Source organism: Phyllobates terribilis, unplaced genomic scaffold (genome assembly GCF_046119375.1).
Source record: "Phyllobates terribilis strain yellow unplaced genomic scaffold, ASM4611937v1 Scaffold_325__1_contigs__length_2139453, whole genome shotgun sequence".
In the NCBI taxonomy this organism is placed as follows: Eukaryota; Metazoa; Chordata; class Amphibia; order Anura; family Dendrobatidae; genus Phyllobates; species Phyllobates terribilis.
In genome coordinates, this window is record NW_027363085.1 from 144,635 (window position 1) to 162,153 (window position 17,519).

The 17,519-nt window shown below is 45.0% G+C and overlaps 14 non-coding genes across 14 annotated transcripts; all 14 read left to right on the top strand.

Annotated features, from left to right (window-relative positions):
• Positions 1-332: 332 nt before the first annotated feature.
• LOC141221170 (U2 spliceosomal RNA) lies at positions 333-523 on the top strand. The gene has a single exon (XR_012289214.1). It is a non-coding gene; the product is annotated as a U2 spliceosomal RNA (small nuclear RNA).
• A 1,112-nt stretch (positions 524-1,635) lies between these two features.
• On the top strand, positions 1,636-1,826 carry LOC141221509 (U2 spliceosomal RNA). The gene has a single exon (XR_012289539.1). It is a non-coding gene; the product is annotated as a U2 spliceosomal RNA (small nuclear RNA).
• Positions 1,827-2,941: 1,115 nt separating this feature from the next.
• Positions 2,942-3,132, top strand: LOC141221173 (U2 spliceosomal RNA). The gene has a single exon (XR_012289216.1). It is a non-coding gene; the product is annotated as a U2 spliceosomal RNA (small nuclear RNA).
• A 1,115-nt stretch (positions 3,133-4,247) lies between these two features.
• LOC141221174 (U2 spliceosomal RNA) lies at positions 4,248-4,438 on the top strand. Its single transcript, XR_012289217.1, has one exon. It is a non-coding gene; the product is annotated as a U2 spliceosomal RNA (small nuclear RNA).
• A 1,115-nt stretch (positions 4,439-5,553) lies between these two features.
• Positions 5,554-5,744, top strand: LOC141221175 (U2 spliceosomal RNA). The gene has a single exon (XR_012289218.1). It is a non-coding gene; the product is annotated as a U2 spliceosomal RNA (small nuclear RNA).
• Positions 5,745-6,859: 1,115 nt separating this feature from the next.
• LOC141221510 (U2 spliceosomal RNA) lies at positions 6,860-7,050 on the top strand. Its single transcript, XR_012289540.1, has one exon. It is a non-coding gene; the product is annotated as a U2 spliceosomal RNA (small nuclear RNA).
• A 1,115-nt stretch (positions 7,051-8,165) lies between these two features.
• LOC141221176 (U2 spliceosomal RNA) lies at positions 8,166-8,356 on the top strand. Its single transcript, XR_012289219.1, has one exon. It is a non-coding gene; the product is annotated as a U2 spliceosomal RNA (small nuclear RNA).
• A 1,115-nt stretch (positions 8,357-9,471) lies between these two features.
• Positions 9,472-9,662, top strand: LOC141221177 (U2 spliceosomal RNA). The gene has a single exon (XR_012289220.1). It is a non-coding gene; the product is annotated as a U2 spliceosomal RNA (small nuclear RNA).
• Positions 9,663-10,777: 1,115 nt separating this feature from the next.
• LOC141221537 (U2 spliceosomal RNA) lies at positions 10,778-10,973 on the top strand. Its single transcript, XR_012289566.1, has one exon. It is a non-coding gene; the product is annotated as a U2 spliceosomal RNA (small nuclear RNA).
• Positions 10,974-12,088: 1,115 nt separating this feature from the next.
• Positions 12,089-12,279, top strand: LOC141221178 (U2 spliceosomal RNA). The gene has a single exon (XR_012289221.1). It is a non-coding gene; the product is annotated as a U2 spliceosomal RNA (small nuclear RNA).
• A 1,115-nt stretch (positions 12,280-13,394) lies between these two features.
• LOC141221160 (U2 spliceosomal RNA) lies at positions 13,395-13,585 on the top strand. Its single transcript, XR_012289204.1, has one exon. It is a non-coding gene; the product is annotated as a U2 spliceosomal RNA (small nuclear RNA).
• Positions 13,586-14,700: 1,115 nt separating this feature from the next.
• Positions 14,701-14,891, top strand: LOC141221179 (U2 spliceosomal RNA). The gene has a single exon (XR_012289222.1). It is a non-coding gene; the product is annotated as a U2 spliceosomal RNA (small nuclear RNA).
• Positions 14,892-16,006: 1,115 nt separating this feature from the next.
• LOC141221180 (U2 spliceosomal RNA) lies at positions 16,007-16,197 on the top strand. The gene has a single exon (XR_012289223.1). It is a non-coding gene; the product is annotated as a U2 spliceosomal RNA (small nuclear RNA).
• Positions 16,198-17,312: 1,115 nt separating this feature from the next.
• Positions 17,313-17,503, top strand: LOC141221181 (U2 spliceosomal RNA). Its single transcript, XR_012289224.1, has one exon. It is a non-coding gene; the product is annotated as a U2 spliceosomal RNA (small nuclear RNA).
• Positions 17,504-17,519: the final 16 nt, after the last annotated feature.

Here is a 17,519-nt window from a genome sequence, read left to right on the forward strand (position 1 = left end):
AGCAGCAGGAGAGGTATGTAATCAGGAGCCCTCCTGCTAAGGGTAGACAGCTGCTCGTTCCACCCCACCCCCCGCCTTAATTGGTTCTCCTCCTTTCCAACGGTGTTGAGGCGGGTGGGAACAGCAGGGGGTGAAGGTGCTGTGTTTAAAGAGGTGGAGTTATGCAGATCTAAAACGCGTGGATTGCAGCAGCAGCAAGCCGAAAAGTGCAGGCATGTAAGGGATCTAGAGGTTGACAACATGTCTTCTTAACGGGAGTCCAGGAGCTCATCTCCACAAATGGACTTTTCAGGATCCTTGGGTGGCTCCGTAGTTTGAAACCAATTCTGGTTATCGCTTCTCGGCCTTTTGGCTAAGATCAAGTGTAGTATCTGTTCTTATCAGTTTAATATCTGATACGTCCCCTATCTGGGGACCATATATTAAATGGATTTTTAGAACAGGGAGATGGAAAAAGAGCTTGCTCTGTCCACTCCACGCATTGACCTGGTATTGCAGTATCTCCAGGACCGGTGCACCCCTTCTTTAATGCAGTTTCTAAAATCAGAAAGAATTGAATTCAATGTTTTTTGTTCATTTTGCTTGTTTTTCGGATTTTGGGATGGACTCTTTGGCTTTGCTTTTCTTCTCCTCATTGGATTTTTCATGTTCAAAGTTGCAGAAGCCAGATTACAAGCTCATTTTGGTTCAACTTCAGCAACTGTGCATTGCATTGCCATGTAATGTGATGCAATGCTATCTTTCTAGCTCTCCCTTTTTACTTCCTTTTGGATAAACAGACATATTAGGCAAGCATTTTGGAGCTTTCACCTAAATAACTACAGGTGGTGAGATAAGCTGCACAATATAATTGACCTTTCAGTATATTGTTGCACACACACCATCTATTTAGCAAATGCCCTTGTTATCAACAGCAGCCTTTTAAACTCACCTGAGCTAACAGGTATGTGCGCTGGTTACTCTGCTGCGCTTAAAATTTCTTTTTTGGTTTGCTACAATGCCTTTTCTGAAACGTTGTCTCCTTCTGCTGGAACACTGACTTCTTTCATTTAATGCCTGCAGACTATAAAAGAGAACCCAACCCAAAAAGTTTGGTTGATTAGTCTGTGGCATTCTGTTAAACTGTTGCTTATGGCGGTCTCTGTGAGCTTCTCAGCGACATTCAGCCAGCCAGGTATCCTGCCTGCAGTAGATGGAATGTGGCAATGGAACGCTGGCTGCGCGTGTCATAATAGGCTCTGAGCCTTTATATACCTGTGCACAGCAGCAGCCACCTTCAGTCTGCTGCTGGACAGCCAGCAGCAGCAGCAGGAGAGGTATGTAATCAGGAGCCCTCCTGCTAAGGGTAGACAGCTGCTCGTTCCACCCCACCCCCCGCCTTAATTGGTTCTCCTCCCTTCCAACGGTGTTGAGGCGGGTGGGAACAGCAGGGGGTGAAGGTGCTGTGTTTAAAGAGGTGGAGTTATGCAGATCTAAAACGCGTGGATTGCAGCAGCAGCAAGCCGAAAAGTGCAGGCATGTAAGGGATCTAGAGGTTGACAACATGTCTTCTTAACGGGAGTCCAGGAGCTCATCTCCACAAATGGACTTTTCAGGATCCTTGGGTGGCTCCGTAGTTTGAAACCAATTCTGGTTATCGCTTCTCGGCCTTTTGGCTAAGATCAAGTGTAGTATCTGTTCTTATCAGTTTAATATCTGATACGTCCCCTATCTGGGGACCATATATTAAATGGATTTTTAGAACAGGGAGATGGAAAAAGAGCTTGCTCTGTCCACTCCACGAATTGACCTGGTATTGCAGTATCTCCAGGACCGGTGCACCCCTTCTTTAATGCAGTTTCTAAAATCAGAAAGAATTGAATTCAATGTTTTTTGTTCATTTTGCTTGTTTGTCGGATTTTGGGATGGACTCTTTGGCTTTGCTTTTCTTCTCCTCATTGGATTTTTCATGTTCAAAGTTGCAGAAGCCAGATTACAAGCTCATTTTGGTTCAACTTCAGCAACTGTGCATTGCATTGCCATGTAATGTGATGCAATGCTATCTTTCTAGCTCTCCCTTTTTACTTCCTTTTGGATAAACAGACATATTAGGCAAGCATTTTGGAGCTTTCACCTAAATAACTACAGGTGGTGAGATAAGCTGCACAATATAATTGACCTTTCAGTATATTGTTGCACACACACCATCTATTTAGCAAATGCCCTTGTTATCAACAGCAGCCTTTTAAACTCACCTGAGCTAACAGGTATGTGCGCTGGTTACTCTGCTGCGCTTAAAATTTCTTTTTTGGTTTGCTACAATGCCTTTTCTGAAACGTTGTCTCCTTCTGCTGGAACACTGACTTCTTTCATTTAATGCCTGCAGACTATAAAAGAGAACCCAACCCAAAAAGTTTGGTTGATTAGTCTGTGGCATTCTGTTAAACTGTTGCTTATGGCGGTCTCTGTGAGCTTCTCAGCGACATTCAGCCAGCCAGGTATCCTGCCTGCAGTAGATGGAATGTGGCAATGGAACGCTGGCTGCGCGTGTCATAATAGGCTCTGAGCCTTTATATACCTGTGCACAGCAGCAGCCACCTTCAGTCTGCTGCTGGACAGCCAGCAGCAGCAGCAGCAGGAGAGGTATGTAATCAGGAGCCCTCCTGCTAAGGGTAGACAGCTGCTCGTTCCACCCCACCCCCCGCCTTAATTGGTTCTCCTCCCTTCCAACGGTGTTGAGGCGGGTGGGAACAGCAGGGGGTGAAGGTGCTGTGTTTAAAGAGGTGGAGTTATGCAGATCTAAAACGCGTGGATTGCAGCAGCAGCAAGCCGAAAAGTGCAGGCATGTAAGGGATCTAGAGGTTGACAACATGTCTTCTTAACGGGAGTCCAGGAGCTCATCTCCACAAATGGACTTTTCAGGATCCTTGGGTGGCTCCGTAGTTTGAAACCAATTCTGGTTATCGCTTCTCGGCCTTTTGGCTAAGATCAAGTGTAGTATCTGTTCTTATCAGTTTAATATCTGATACGTCCCCTATCTGGGGACCATATATTAAATGGATTTTTAGAACAGGGAGATGGAAAAAGAGCTTGCTCTGTCCACTCCACGCATTGACCTGGTATTGCAGTATCTCCAGGACCGGTGCACCCCTTCTTTAATGCAGTTTCTAAAATCAGAAAGAATTGAATTCAATGTTTTTTGTTCATTTTGCTTGTTTGTCGGATTTGGGGATGGACTCTTTGGCTTTGCTTTTCTTCTCCTCATTGGATTTTTCATGTTCAAAGTTGCAGAAGCCAGATTACAAGCTCATTTTGGTTCAACTTCAGCAACTGTGCATTGCATTGCCATGTAATGTGATGCAATGCTATCTTTCTAGCTCTCCCTTTTTACTTCCTTTTGGATAAACAGACATATTAGGCAAGCATTTTGGAGCTTTCACCTAAATAACTACAGGTGGTGAGATAAGCTGCACAATATAATTGACCTTTCAGTATATTGTTGCACACACACCATCTATTTAGCAAATGCCCTTGTTATCAACAGCAGCCTTTTAAACTCACCTGAGCTAACAGGTATGTGCGCTGGTTACTCTGCTGCGCTTAAAATTTCTTTTTTGGTTTGCTACAATGCCTTTTCTGAAACGTTGTCTCCTTCTGCTGGAACACTGACTTCTTTCATTTAATGCCTGCAGACTATAAAAGAGAACCCAACCCAAAAAGTTTGGTTGATTAGTCTGTGGCATTCTGTTAAACTGTTGCTTATGGCGGTCTCTGTGAGCTTCTCAGCGACATTCAGCCAGCCAGGTATCCTGCCTGCAGTAGATGGAATGTGGCAATGGAACGCTGGCTGCGCGTGTCATAATAGGCTCTGAGCCTTTATATACCTGTGCACAGCAGCAGCCACCTTCAGTCTGCTGCTGGACAGCCAGCAGCAGCAGCAGCAGGAGAGGTATGTAATCAGGAGCCCTCCTGCTAAGGGTAGACAGCTGCTCGTTCCACCCCACCCCCCGCCTTAATTGGTTCTCCTCCCTTCCAACGGTGTTGAGGCGGGTGGGAACAGCAGGGGGTGAAGGTGCTGTGTTTAAAGAGGTGGAGTTATGCAGATCTAAAACGCGTGGATTGCAGCAGCAGCAAGCCGAAAAGTGCAGGCATGTAAGGGATCTAGAGGTTGACAACATGTCTTCTTAACGGGAGTCCAGGAGCTCATCTCCACAAATGGACTTTTCAGGATCCTTGGGTGGCTCCGTAGTTTGAAACCAATTCTGGTTATCGCTTCTCGGCCTTTTGGCTAAGATCAAGTGTAGTATCTGTTCTTATCAGTTTAATATCTGATACGTCCCCTATCTGGGGACCATATATTAAATGGATTTTTAGAACAGGGAGATGGAAAAAGAGCTTGCTCTGTCCACTCCACGCATTGACCTGGTATTGCAGTATCTCCAGGACCGGTGCACCCCTTCTTTAATGCAGTTTCTAAAATCAGAAAGAATTGAATTCAATGTTTTTTGTTCATTTTGCTTGTTTGTCGGATTTGGGGATGGACTCTTTGGCTTTGCTTTTCTTCTCCTCATTGGATTTTTCATGTTCAAAGTTGCAGAAGCCAGATTACAAGCTCATTTTGGTTCAACTTCAGCAACTGTGCATTGCATTGCCATGTAATGTGATGCAATGCTATCTTTCTAGCTCTCCCTTTTTACTTCCTTTTGGATAAACAGACATATTAGGCAAGCATTTTGGAGCTTTCACCTAAATAACTACAGGTGGTGAGATAAGCTGCACAATATAATTGACCTTTCAGTATATTGTTGCACACACACCATCTATTTAGCAAATGCCCTTGTTATCAACAGCAGCCTTTTAAACTCACCTGAGCTAACAGGTATGTGCGCTGGTTACTCTGCTGCGCTTAAAATTTCTTTTTTGGTTTGCTACAATGCCTTTTCTGAAACGTTGTCTCCTTCTGCTGGAACACTGACTTCTTTCATTTAATGCCTGCAGACTATAAAAGAGAACCCAACCCAAAAAGTTTGGTTGATTAGTCTGTGGCATTCTGTTAAACTGTTGCTTATGGCGGTCTCTGTGAGCTTCTCAGCGACATTCAGCCAGCCAGGTATCCTGCCTGCAGTAGATGGAATGTGGCAATGGAACGCTGGCTGCGCGTGTCATAATAGGCTCTGAGCCTTTATATACCTGTGCACAGCAGCAGCCACCTTCAGTCTGCTGCTGGACAGCCAGCAGCAGCAGCAGCAGGAGAGGTATGTAATCAGGAGCCCTCCTGCTAAGGGTAGACAGCTGCTCGTTCCACCCCACCCCCCGCCTTAATTGGTTCTCCTCCCTTCCAACGGTGTTGAGGCGGGTGGGAACAGCAGGGGGTGAAGGTGCTGTGTTTAAAGAGGTGGAGTTATGCAGATCTAAAACGCGTGGATTGCAGCAGCAGCAAGCCGAAAAGTGCAGGCATGTAAGGGATCTAGAGGTTGACAACATGTCTTCTTAACGGGAGTCCAGGAGCTCATCTCCACAAATGGACTTTTCAGGATCCTTGGGTGGCTCCGTAGTTTGAAACCAATTCTGGTTATCGCTTCTCGGCCTTTTGGCTAAGATCAAGTGTAGTATCTGTTCTTATCAGTTTAATATCTGATACGTCCCCTATCTGGGGACCATATATTAAATGGATTTTTAGAACAGGGAGATGGAAAAAGAGCTTGCTCTGTCCACTCCACGCATTGACCTGGTATTGCAGTATCTCCAGGACCGGTGCACCCCTTCTTTAATGCAGTTTCTAAAATCAGAAAGAATTGAATTCAATGTTTTTTGTTCATTTTGCTTGTTTGTCGGATTTTGGGATGGACTCTTTGGCTTTGCTTTTCTTCTCCTCATTGGATTTTTCATGTTCAAAGTTGCAGAAGCCAGATTACAAGCTCATTTTGGTTCAACTTCAGCAACTGTGCATTGCATTGCCATGTAATGTGATGCAATGCTATCTTTCTAGCTCTCCCTTTTTACTTCCTTTTGGATAAACAGACATATTAGGCAAGCATTTTGGAGCTTTCACCTAAATAACTACAGGTGGTGAGATAAGCTGCACAATATAATTGACCTTTCAGTATATTGTTGCACACACACCATCTATTTAGCAAATGCCCTTGTTATCAACAGCAGCCTTTTAAACTCACCTGAGCTAACAGGTATGTGCGCTGGTTACTCTGCTGCGCTTAAAATTTCTTTTTTGGTTTGCTACAATGCCTTTTCTGAAACGTTGTCTCCTTCTGCTGGAACACTGACTTCTTTCATTTAATGCCTGCAGACTATAAAAGAGAACCCAACCCAAAAAGTTTGGTTGATTAGTCTGTGGCATTCTGTTAAACTGTTGCTTATGGCGGTCTCTGTGAGCTTCTCAGCGACATTCAGCCAGCCAGGTATCCTGCCTGCAGTAGATGGAATGTGGCAATGGAACGCTGGCTGCGCGTGTCATAATAGGCTCTGAGCCTTTATATACCTGTGCACAGCAGCAGCCACCTTCAGTCTGCTGCTGGACAGCCAGCAGCAGCAGCAGCAGGAGAGGTATGTAATCAGGAGCCCTCCTGCTAAGGGTAGACAGCTGCTCGTTCCACCCCACCCCCCGCCTTAATTGGTTCTCCTCCCTTCCAACGGTGTTGAGGCGGGTGGGAACAGCAGGGGGTGAAGGTGCTGTGTTTAAAGAGGTGGAGTTATGCAGATCTAAAACGCGTGGATTGCAGCAGCAGCAAGCCGAAAAGTGCAGGCATGTAAGGGATCTAGAGGTTGACAACATGTCTTCTTAACGGGAGTCCAGGAGCTCATCTCCACAAATGGACTTTTCAGGATCCTTGGGTGGCTCCGTAGTTTGAAACCAATTCTGGTTATCGCTTCTCGGCCTTTTGGCTAAGATCAAGTGTAGTATCTGTTCTTATCAGTTTAATATCTGATACGTCCCCTATCTGGGGACCATATATTAAATGGATTTTTAGAACAGGGAGATGGAAAAAGAGCTTGCTCTGTCCACTCCACGAATTGACCTGGTATTGCAGTATCTCCAGGACCGGTGCACCCCTTCTTTAATGCAGTTTCTAAAATCAGAAAGAATTGAATTCAATGTTTTTTGTTCATTTTGCTTGTTTGTCGGATTTTGGGATGGACTCTTTGGCTTTGCTTTTCTTCTCCTCATTGGATTTTTCATGTTCAAAGTTGCAGAAGCCAGATTACAAGCTCATTTTGGTTCAACTTCAGCAACTGTGCATTGCATTGCCATGTAATGTGATGCAATGCTATCTTTCTAGCTCTCCCTTTTTACTTCCTTTTGGATAAACAGACATATTAGGCAAGCATTTTGGAGCTTTCACCTAAATAACTACAGGTGGTGAGATAAGCTGCACAATATAATTGACCTTTCAGTATATTGTTGCACACACACCATCTATTTAGCAAATGCCCTTGTTATCAACAGCAGCCTTTTAAACTCACCTGAGCTAACAGGTATGTGCGCTGGTTACTCTGCTGCGCTTAAAATTTCTTTTTTGGTTTGCTACAATGCCTTTTCTGAAACGTTGTCTCCTTCTGCTGGAACACTGACTTCTTTCATTTAATGCCTGCAGACTATAAAAGAGAACCCAACCCAAAAAGTTTGGTTGATTAGTCTGTGGCATTCTGTTAAACTGTTGCTTATGGCGGTCTCTGTGAGCTTCTCAGCGACATTCAGCCAGCCAGGTATCCTGCCTGCAGTAGATGGAATGTGGCAATGGAACGCTGGCTGCGCGTGTCATAATAGGCTCTGAGCCTTTATATACCTGTGCACAGCAGCAGCCACCTTCAGTCTGCTGCTGGACAGCCAGCAGCAGCAGCAGCAGGAGAGGTATGTAATCAGGAGCCCTCCTGCTAAGGGTAGACAGCTGCTCGTTCCACCCCACCCCCCGCCTTAATTGGTTCTCCTCCCTTCCAACGGTGTTGAGGCGGGTGGGAACAGCAGGGGGTGAAGGTGCTGTGTTTAAAGAGGTGGAGTTATGCAGATCTAAAACGCGTGGATTGCAGCAGCAGCAAGCCGAAAAGTGCAGGCATGTAAGGGATCTAGAGGTTGACAACATGTCTTCTTAACGGGAGTCCAGGAGCTCATCTCCACAAATGGACTTTTCAGGATCCTTGGGTGGCTCCGTAGTTTGAAACCAATTCTGGTTATCGCTTCTCGGCCTTTTGGCTAAGATCAAGTGTAGTATCTGTTCTTATCAGTTTAATATCTGATACGTCCCCTATCTGGGGACCATATATTAAATGGATTTTTAGAACAGGGAGATGGAAAAAGAGCTTGCTCTGTCCACTCCACGCATTGACCTGGTATTGCAGTATCTCCAGGACCGGTGCACCCCTTCTTTAATGCAGTTTCTAAAATCAGAAAGAATTGAATTCAATGTTTTTTGTTCATTTTGCTTGTTTGTCGGATTTGGGGATGGACTCTTTGGCTTTGCTTTTCTTCTCCTCATTGGATTTTTCATGTTCAAAGTTGCAGAAGCCAGATTACAAGCTCATTTTGGTTCAACTTCAGCAACTGTGCATTGCATTGCCATGTAATGTGATGCAATGCTATCTTTCTAGCTCTCCCTTTTTACTTCCTTTTGGATAAACACACATATTAGGCAAGCATTTTGGAGCTTTCACCTAAATAACTACAGGTGGTGAGATAAGCTGCACAATATAATTGACCTTTCAGTATATTGTTGCACACACACCATCTATTTAGCAAATGCCCTTGTTATCAACAGCAGCCTTTTAAACTCACCTGAGCTAACAGGTATGTGCGCTGGTTACTCTGCTGCGCTTAAAATTTCTTTTTTGGTTTGCTACAATGCCTTTTCTGAAACGTTGTCTCCTTCTGCTGGAACACTGACTTCTTTCATTTAATGCCTGCAGACTATAAAAGAGAACCCAACCCAAAAAGTTTGGTTGATTAGTCTGTGGCATTCTGTTAAACTGTTGCTTATGGCGGTCTCTGTGAGCTTCTCAGCGACATTCAGCCAGCCAGGTATCCTGCCTGCAGTAGATGGAATGTGGCAATGGAACGCTGGCTGCGCGTGTCATAATAGGCTCTGAGCCTTTATATACCTGTGCACAGCAGCAGCCACCTTCAGTCTGCTGCTGGACAGCCAGCAGCAGCAGCAGCAGGAGAGGTATGTAATCAGGAGCCCTCCTGCTAAGGGTAGACAGCTGCTCGTTCCACCCCACCCCCCGCCTTAATTGGTTCTCCTCCCTTCCAACGGTGTTGAGGCGGGTGGGAACAGCAGGGGGTGAAGGTGCTGTGTTTAAAGAGGTGGAGTTATGCAGATCTAAAACGTGTGGATTGCAGCAGCAGCAAGCCGAAAAGTGCAGGCATGTAAGGGATCTAGAGGTTGACAACATGTCTTCTTAACGGGAGTCCAGGAGCTCATCTCCACAAATGGACTTTTCAGGATCCTTGGGTGGCTCCGTAGTTTGAAACCAATTCTGGTTATCGCTTCTCGGCCTTTTGGCTAAGATCAAGTGTAGTATCTGTTCTTATCAGTTTAATATCTGATACGTCCCCTATCTGGGGACCATATATTAAATGGATTTTTAGAACAGGGAGATGGAAAAAGAGCTTGCTCTGTCCACTCCACGCATTGACCTGGTATTGCAGTATCTCCAGGACCGGTGCACCCCTTCTTTAATGCAGTTTCTAAAATCAGAAAGAATTGAATTCAATGTTTTTTGTTCATTTTGCTTGTTTGTCGGATTTGGGGATGGACTCTTTGGCTTTGCTTTTCTTCTCCTCATTGGATTTTTCATGTTCAAAGTTGCAGAAGCCAGATTACAAGCTCATTTTGGTTCAACTTCAGCAACTGTGCATTGCATTGCCATGTAATGTGATGCAATGCTATCTTTCTAGCTCTCCCTTTTTACTTCCTTTTGGATAAACAGACATATTAGGCAAGCATTTTGGAGCTTTCACCTAAATAACTACAGGTGGTGAGATAAGCTGCACAATATAATTGACCTTTCAGTATATTGTTGCACACACACCATCTATTTAGCAAATGCCCTTGTTATCAACAGCAGCCTTTTAAACTCACCTGAGCTAACAGGTATGTGCGCTGGTTACTCTGCTGCGCTTAAAATTTCTTTTTTGGTTTGCTACAATGCCTTTTCTGAAACGTTGTCTCCTTCTGCTGGAACACTGACTTCTTTCATTTAATGCCTGCAGACTATAAAAGAGAACCCAACCCAAAAAGTTTGGTTGATTAGTCTGTGGCATTCTGTTAAACTGTTGCTTATGGCGGTCTCTGTGAGCTTCTCAGCGACATTCAGCCAGCCAGGTATCCTGCCTGCAGTAGATGGAATGTGGCAATGGAACGCTGGCTGCGCGTGTCATAATAGGCTCTGAGCCTTTATATACCTGTGCACAGCAGCAGCCACCTTCAGTCTGCTGCTGGACAGCCAGCAGCAGCAGCAGCAGGAGAGGTATGTAATCAGGAGCCCTCCTGCTAAGGGTAGACAGCTGCTCGTTCCACCCCACCCCCCGCCTTAATTGGTTCTCCTCCCTTCCAACGGTGTTGAGGCGGGTGGGAACAGCAGGGGGTGAAGGTGCTGTGTTTAAAGAGGTGGAGTTATGCAGATCTAAAACGCGTGGATTGCAGCAGCAGCAAGCCGAAAAGTGCAGGCATGTAAGGGATCTAGAGGTTGACAACATGTCTTCTTAACGGGAGTCCAGGAGCTCATCTCCACAAATGGACTTTTCAGGATCCTTGGGTGGCTCCGTAGTTTGAAACCAATTCTGGTTATCGCTTCTCGGCCTTTTGGCTAAGATCAAGTGTAGTATCTTATCTGTTCTTATCAGTTTAATATCTGATACGTCCCCTATCTGGGGACCATATATTAAATGGATTTTTAGAACAGGGAGATGGAAAAAGAGCTTGCTCTGTCCACTCCACGCATTGACCTGGTATTGCAGTATCTCCAGGACCGGTGCACCCCTTCTTTAATGCAGTTTCTAAAATCAGAAAGAATTGAATTCAATGTTTTTTGTTCATTTTGCTTGTTTGTCGGATTTTGGGATGGACTCTTTGGCTTTGCTTTTCTTCTCCTCATTGGATTTTTCATGTTCAAAGTTGCAGAAGCCAGATTACAAGCTCATTTTGGTTCAACTTCAGCAACTGTGCATTGCATTGCCATGTAATGTGATGCAATGCTATCTTTCTAGCTCTCCCTTTTTACTTCCTTTTGGATAAACAGACATATTAGGCAAGCATTTTGGAGCTTTCACCTAAATAACTACAGGTGGTGAGATAAGCTGCACAATATAATTGACCTTTCAGTATATTGTTGCACACACACCATCTATTTAGCAAATGCCCTTGTTATCAACAGCAGCCTTTTAAACTCACCTGAGCTAACAGGTATGTGCGCTGGTTACTCTGCTGCGCTTAAAATTTCTTTTTTGGTTTGCTACAATGCCTTTTCTGAAACGTTGTCTCCTTCTGCTGGAACACTGACTTCTTTCATTTAATGCCTGCAGACTATAAAAGAGAACCCAACCCAAAAAGTTTGGTTGATTAGTCTGTGGCATTCTGTTAAACTGTTGCTTATGGCGGTCTCTGTGAGCTTCTCAGCGACATTCAGCCAGCCAGGTATCCTGCCTGCAGTAGATGGAATGTGGCAATGGAACGCTGGCTGCGCGTGTCATAATAGGCTCTGAGCCTTTATATACCTGTGCACAGCAGCAGCCACCTTCAGTCTGCTGCTGGACAGCCAGCAGCAGCAGCAGCAGGAGAGGTATGTAATCAGGAGCCCTCCTGCTAAGGGTAGACAGCTGCTCGTTCCACCCCACCCCCCGCCTTAATTGGTTCTCCTCCCTTCCAACGGTGTTGAGGCGGGTGGGAACAGCAGGGGGTGAAGGTGCTGTGTTTAAAGAGGTGGAGTTATGCAGATCTAAAACGCGTGGATTGCAGCAGCAGCAAGCCGAAAAGTGCAGGCATGTAAGGGATCTAGAGGTTGACAACATGTCTTCTTAACGGGAGTCCAGGAGCTCATCTCCACAAATGGACTTTTCAGGATCCTTGGGTGGCTCCGTAGTTTGAAACCAATTCTGGTTATCGCTTCTCGGCCTTTTGGCTAAGATCAAGTGTAGTATCTGTTCTTATCAGTTTAATATCTGATACGTCCCCTATCTGGGGACCATATATTAAATGGATTTTTAGAACAGGGAGATGGAAAAAGAGCTTGCTCTGTCCACTCCACGCATTGACCTGGTATTGCAGTATCTCCAGGACCGGTGCACCCCTTCTTTAATGCAGTTTCTAAAATCAGAAAGAATTGAATTCAATGTTTTTTGTTCATTTTGCTTGTTTGTCGGATTTTGGGATGGACTCTTTGGCTTTGCTTTTCTTCTCCTCATTGGATTTTTCATGTTCAAAGTTGCAGAAGCCAGATTACAAGCTCATTTTGGTTCAACTTCAGCAACTGTGCATTGCATTGCCATGTAATGTGATGCAATGCTGTCTTTCTAGCTCTCCCTTTTTACTTCCTTTTGGATAAACAGACATATTAGGCAAGCATTTTGGAGCTTTCACCTAAATAACTACAGGTGGTGAGATAAGCTGCACAATATAATTGACCTTTCAGTATATTGTTGCACACACACCATCTATTTAGCAAATGCCCTTGTTATCAACAGCAGCCTTTTAAACTCACCTGAGCTAACAGGTATGTGCGCTGGTTACTCTGCTGCGCTTAAAATTTCTTTTTTGGTTTGCTACAATGCCTTTTCTGAAACGTTGTCTCCTTCTGCTGGAACACTGACTTCTTTCATTTAATGCCTGCAGACTATAAAAGAGAACCCAACCCAAAAAGTTTGGTTGATTAGTCTGTGGCATTCTGTTAAACTGTTGCTTATGGCGGTCTCTGTGAGCTTCTCAGCGACATTCAGCCAGCCAGGTATCCTGCCTGCAGTAGATGGAATGTGGCAATGGAACGCTGGCTGCGCGTGTCATAATAGGCTCTGAGCCTTTATATACCTGTGCACAGCAGCAGCCACCTTCAGTCTGCTGCTGGACAGCCAGCAGCAGCAGCAGCAGGAGAGGTATGTAATCAGGAGCCCTCCTGCTAAGGGTAGACAGCTGCTCGTTCCACCCCACCCCCCGCCTTAATTGGTTCTCCTCCCTTCCAACGGTGTTGAGGCGGGTGGGAACAGCAGGGGGTGAAGGTGCTGTGTTTAAAGAGGTGGAGTTATGCAGATCTAAAACGCGTGGATTGCAGCAGCAGCAAGCCGAAAAGTGCAGGCATGTAAGGGATCTAGAGGTTGACAACATGTCTTCTTAACGGGAGTCCAGGAGCTCATCTCCACAAATGGACTTTTCAGGATCCTTGGGTGGCTCCGTAGTTTGAAACCAATTCTGGTTATCGCTTCTCGGCCTTTTGGCTAAGATCAAGTGTAGTATCTGTTCTTATCAGTTTAATATCTGATATGTCCCCTATCTGGGGACCATATATTAAATGGATTTTTAGAACAGGGAGATGGAAAAAGAGCTTGCTCTGTCCACTCCACGCATTGACCTGGTATTGCAGTATCTCCAGGACCGGTGCACCCCTTCTTTAATGCAGTTTCTAAAATCAGAAAGAATTGAATTCAATGTTTTTTGTTCATTTTGCTTGTTTGTCGGATTTTGGGATGGACTCTTTGGCTTTGCTTTTCTTCTCCTCATTGGATTTTTCATGTTCAAAGTTGCAGAAGCCAGATTACAAGCTCATTTTGGTTCAACTTCAGCAACTGTGCATTGCATTGCCATGTAATGTGATGCAATGCTATCTTTCTAGCTCTCCCTTTTTACTTCCTTTTGGATAAACAGACATATTAGGCAAGCATTTTGGAGCTTTCACCTAAATAACTACAGGTGGTGAGATAAGCTGCACAATATAATTGACCTTTCAGTATATTGTTGCACACACACCATCTATTTAGCAAATGCCCTTGTTATCAACAGCAGCCTTTTAAACTCACCTGAGCTAACAGGTATGTGCGCTGGTTACTCTGCTGCGCTTAAAATTTCTTTTTTGGTTTGCTACAATGCCTTTTCTGAAACGTTGTCTCCTTCTGCTGGAACACTGACTTCTTTCATTTAATGCCTGCAGACTATAAAAGAGAACCCAACCCAAAAAGTTTGGTTGATTAGTCTGTGGCATTCTGTTAAACTGTTGCTTATGGCGGTCTCTGTGAGCTTCTCAGCGACATTCAGCCAGCCAGGTATCCTGCCTGCAGTAGATGGAATGTGGCAATGGAACGCTGGCTGCGCGTGTCATAATAGGCTCTGAGCCTTTATATACCTGTGCACAGCAGCAGCCACCTTCAGTCTGCTGCTGGACAGCCAGCAGCAGCAGCAGCAGGAGAGGTATGTAATCAGGAGCCCTCCTGCTAAGGGTAGACAGCTGCTCGTTCCACCCCACCCCCCGCCTTAATTGGTTCTCCTCCCTTCCAACGGTGTTGAGGCGGGTGGGAACAGCAGGGGGTGAAGGTGCTGTGTTTAAAGAGGTGGAGTTATGCAGATCTAAAACGCGTGGATTGCAGCAGCAGCAAGCCGAAAATTGCAGGCATGTAAGGGATCTAGAGGTTGACAACATGTCTTCTTAACGGGAGTCCAGGAGCTCATCTCCACAAATGGACTTTTCAGGATCCTTGGGTGGCTCCGTAGTTTGAAACCAATTCTGGTTATCGCTTCTCGGCCTTTTGGCTAAGATCAAGTGTAGTATCTGTTCTTATCAGTTTAATATCTGATACGTCCCCTATCTGGGGACCATATATTAAATGGATTTTTAGAACAGGGAGATGGAAAAAGAGCTTGCTCTGTCCACTCCACGCATTGACCTGGTATTGCAGTATCTCCAGGACCGGTGCACCCCTTCTTTAATGCAGTTTCTAAAATCAGAAAGAATTGAATTCAATGTTTTTTGTTCATTTTGCTTGTTTGTCGGATTTTGGGATGGACTCTTTGGCTTTGCTTTTCTTCTCCTCATTGGATTTTTCATGTTCAAAGTTGCAGAAGCCAGATTACAAGCTCATTTTGGTTCAACTTCAGCAACTGTGCATTGCATTGCCATGTAATGTGATGCAATGCTATCTTTCTAGCTCTCCCTTTTTACTTCCTTTTGGATAAACAGACATATTAGGCAAGCATTTTGGAGCTTTCACCTAAATAACTACAGGTGGTGAGATAAGCTGCACAATATAATTGACCTTTCAGTATATTGTTGCACACACACCATCTATTTAGCAAATGCCCTTGTTATCAACAGCAGCCTTTTAAACTCACCTGAGCTAACAGGTATGTGCGCTGGTTACTCTGCTGCGCTTAAAATTTCTTTTTTGGTTTGCTACAATGCCTTTTCTGAAACGTTGTCTCCTTCTGCTGGAACACTGACTTCTTTCATTTAATGCCTGCAGACTATAAAAGAGAACCCAACCCAAAAAGTTTGGTTGATTAGTCTGTGGCATTCTGTTAAACTGTTGCTTATGGCGGTCTCTGTGAGCTTCTCAGCGACATTCAGCCAGCCAGGTATCCTGCCTGCAGTAGATGGAATGTGGCAATGGAACGCTGGCTGCGCGTGTCATAATAGGCTCTGAGCCTTTATATACCTGTGCACAGCAGCAGCCACCTTCAGTCTGCTGCTGGACAGCCAGCAGCAGCAGCAGCAGGAGAGGTATGTAATCAGGAGCCCTCCTGCTAAGGGTAGACAGCTGCTCGTTCCACCCCACCCCCCGCCTTAATTGGTTCTCCTCCCTTCCAACGGTGTTGAGGCGGGTGGGAACAGCAGGGGGTGAAGGTGCTGTGTTTAAAGAGGTGGAGTTATGCAGATCTAAAACGCGTGGATTGCAGCAGCAGCAAGCCGAAAAGTGCAGGCATGTAAGGGATCTAGAGGTTGACAACATGTCTTCTTAACGGGAGTCCAGGAGCTCATCTCCACAAATGGACTTTTCAGGATCCTTGGGTGGCTCCGTAGTTTGAAACCAATTCTGGTTATCGCTTCTCGGCCTTTTGGCTAAGATCAAGTGTAGTATCTGTTCTTATCAGTTTAATATCTGATACGTCCCCTATCTGGGGACCATATATTAAATGGATTTTTAGAACAGGGAGATGGAAAAAGAGCTTGCTCTGTCCACTCCACGCATTGACCTGGTATTGCAGTATCTCCAGGACCGGTGCACCCCTTCTTTAATGCAGTTTCTAAAATCAGAAAGAATTGAATTCAATGTTTTTTGTTCATTTTGCTTGTTTGTCGGATTTTGGGATGGACTCTTTGGCTTTGCTTTTCTTCTCCTCATTGGATTTTTCATGTTCAAAGTTGCAGAAGCCAGATTACAAGCTCATTTTGGTTCAACTTCAGCAACTGTGCATTGCATTGCCATGTAATGTGATGCAATGCTATCTTTCTAGCTCTCCCTTTTTACTTCCTTTTGGATAAACAGACATATTAGGCAAGCATTTTGGAGCTTTCACCTAAATAACTACAGGTGGTGAGATAAGCTGCACAATATAATTGACCTTTCAGTATATTGTTGCACACACACCATCTATTTAGCAAATGCCCTTGTTATCAACAGCAGCCTTTTAAACTCACCTGAGCTAACAGGTATGTGCGCTGGTTACTCTGCTGCGCTTAAAATTTCTTTTTTGGTTTGCTACAATGCCTTTTCTGAAACGTTGTCTCCTTCTGCTGGAACACTGACTTCTTTCATTTAATGCCTGCAGACTATAAAAGAGAACCCAACCCAAAAAGTTTGGTTGATTAGTCTGTGGCATTCTGTTAAACTGTTGCTTATGGCGGTCTCTGTGAGCTTCTCAGCGACATTCAGCCAGCCAGGTATCCTGCCTGCAGTAGATGGAATGTGGCAATGGAACGCTGGCTGCGCGTGTCATAATAGGCTCTGAGCCTTTATATACCTGTGCACAGCAGCAGCCACCTTCAGTCTGCTGCTGGACAGCCAGCAGCAGCAGCAGCAGGAGAGGTATGTAATCAGGAGCCCTCCTGCTAAGGGTAGACAGCTGCTCGTTCCACCCCACCCCCCGCCTTAATTGGTTCTCCTCCCTTCCAACGGTGTTGAGGCGGGTGGGAACAGCAGGGGGTGAAGGTGCTGTGTTTAAAGAGGTGGAGTTATGCAGATCTAAAACGCGTGGATTGCAGCAGCAGCAAGCCGAAAAGTGCAGGCATGTAAGGGATCTAGAGGTTGACAACATGTCTTCTTAACGGGAGTCCAGGAGCTCATCTCCACAAATGGACTTTTCAGGATCCTTGGGTGGCTCCGTAGTTTGAAACCAATTCTGGTTATCGCTTCTCGGCCTTTTGGCTAAGATCAAGTGTAGTATCTGTTCTTATCAGTTTAATATCTGATACGTCCCCTATCTGGGGACCATATATTAAATGGATTTTTAGAACAGGGAGATGGAAAAAGAGCTTGCTCTGTCCACTCCACGCATTGACCTGGTATTGCAGTATCTCCAGGACCGGTGCACCCCTTCTTTAATGCAGTTTCT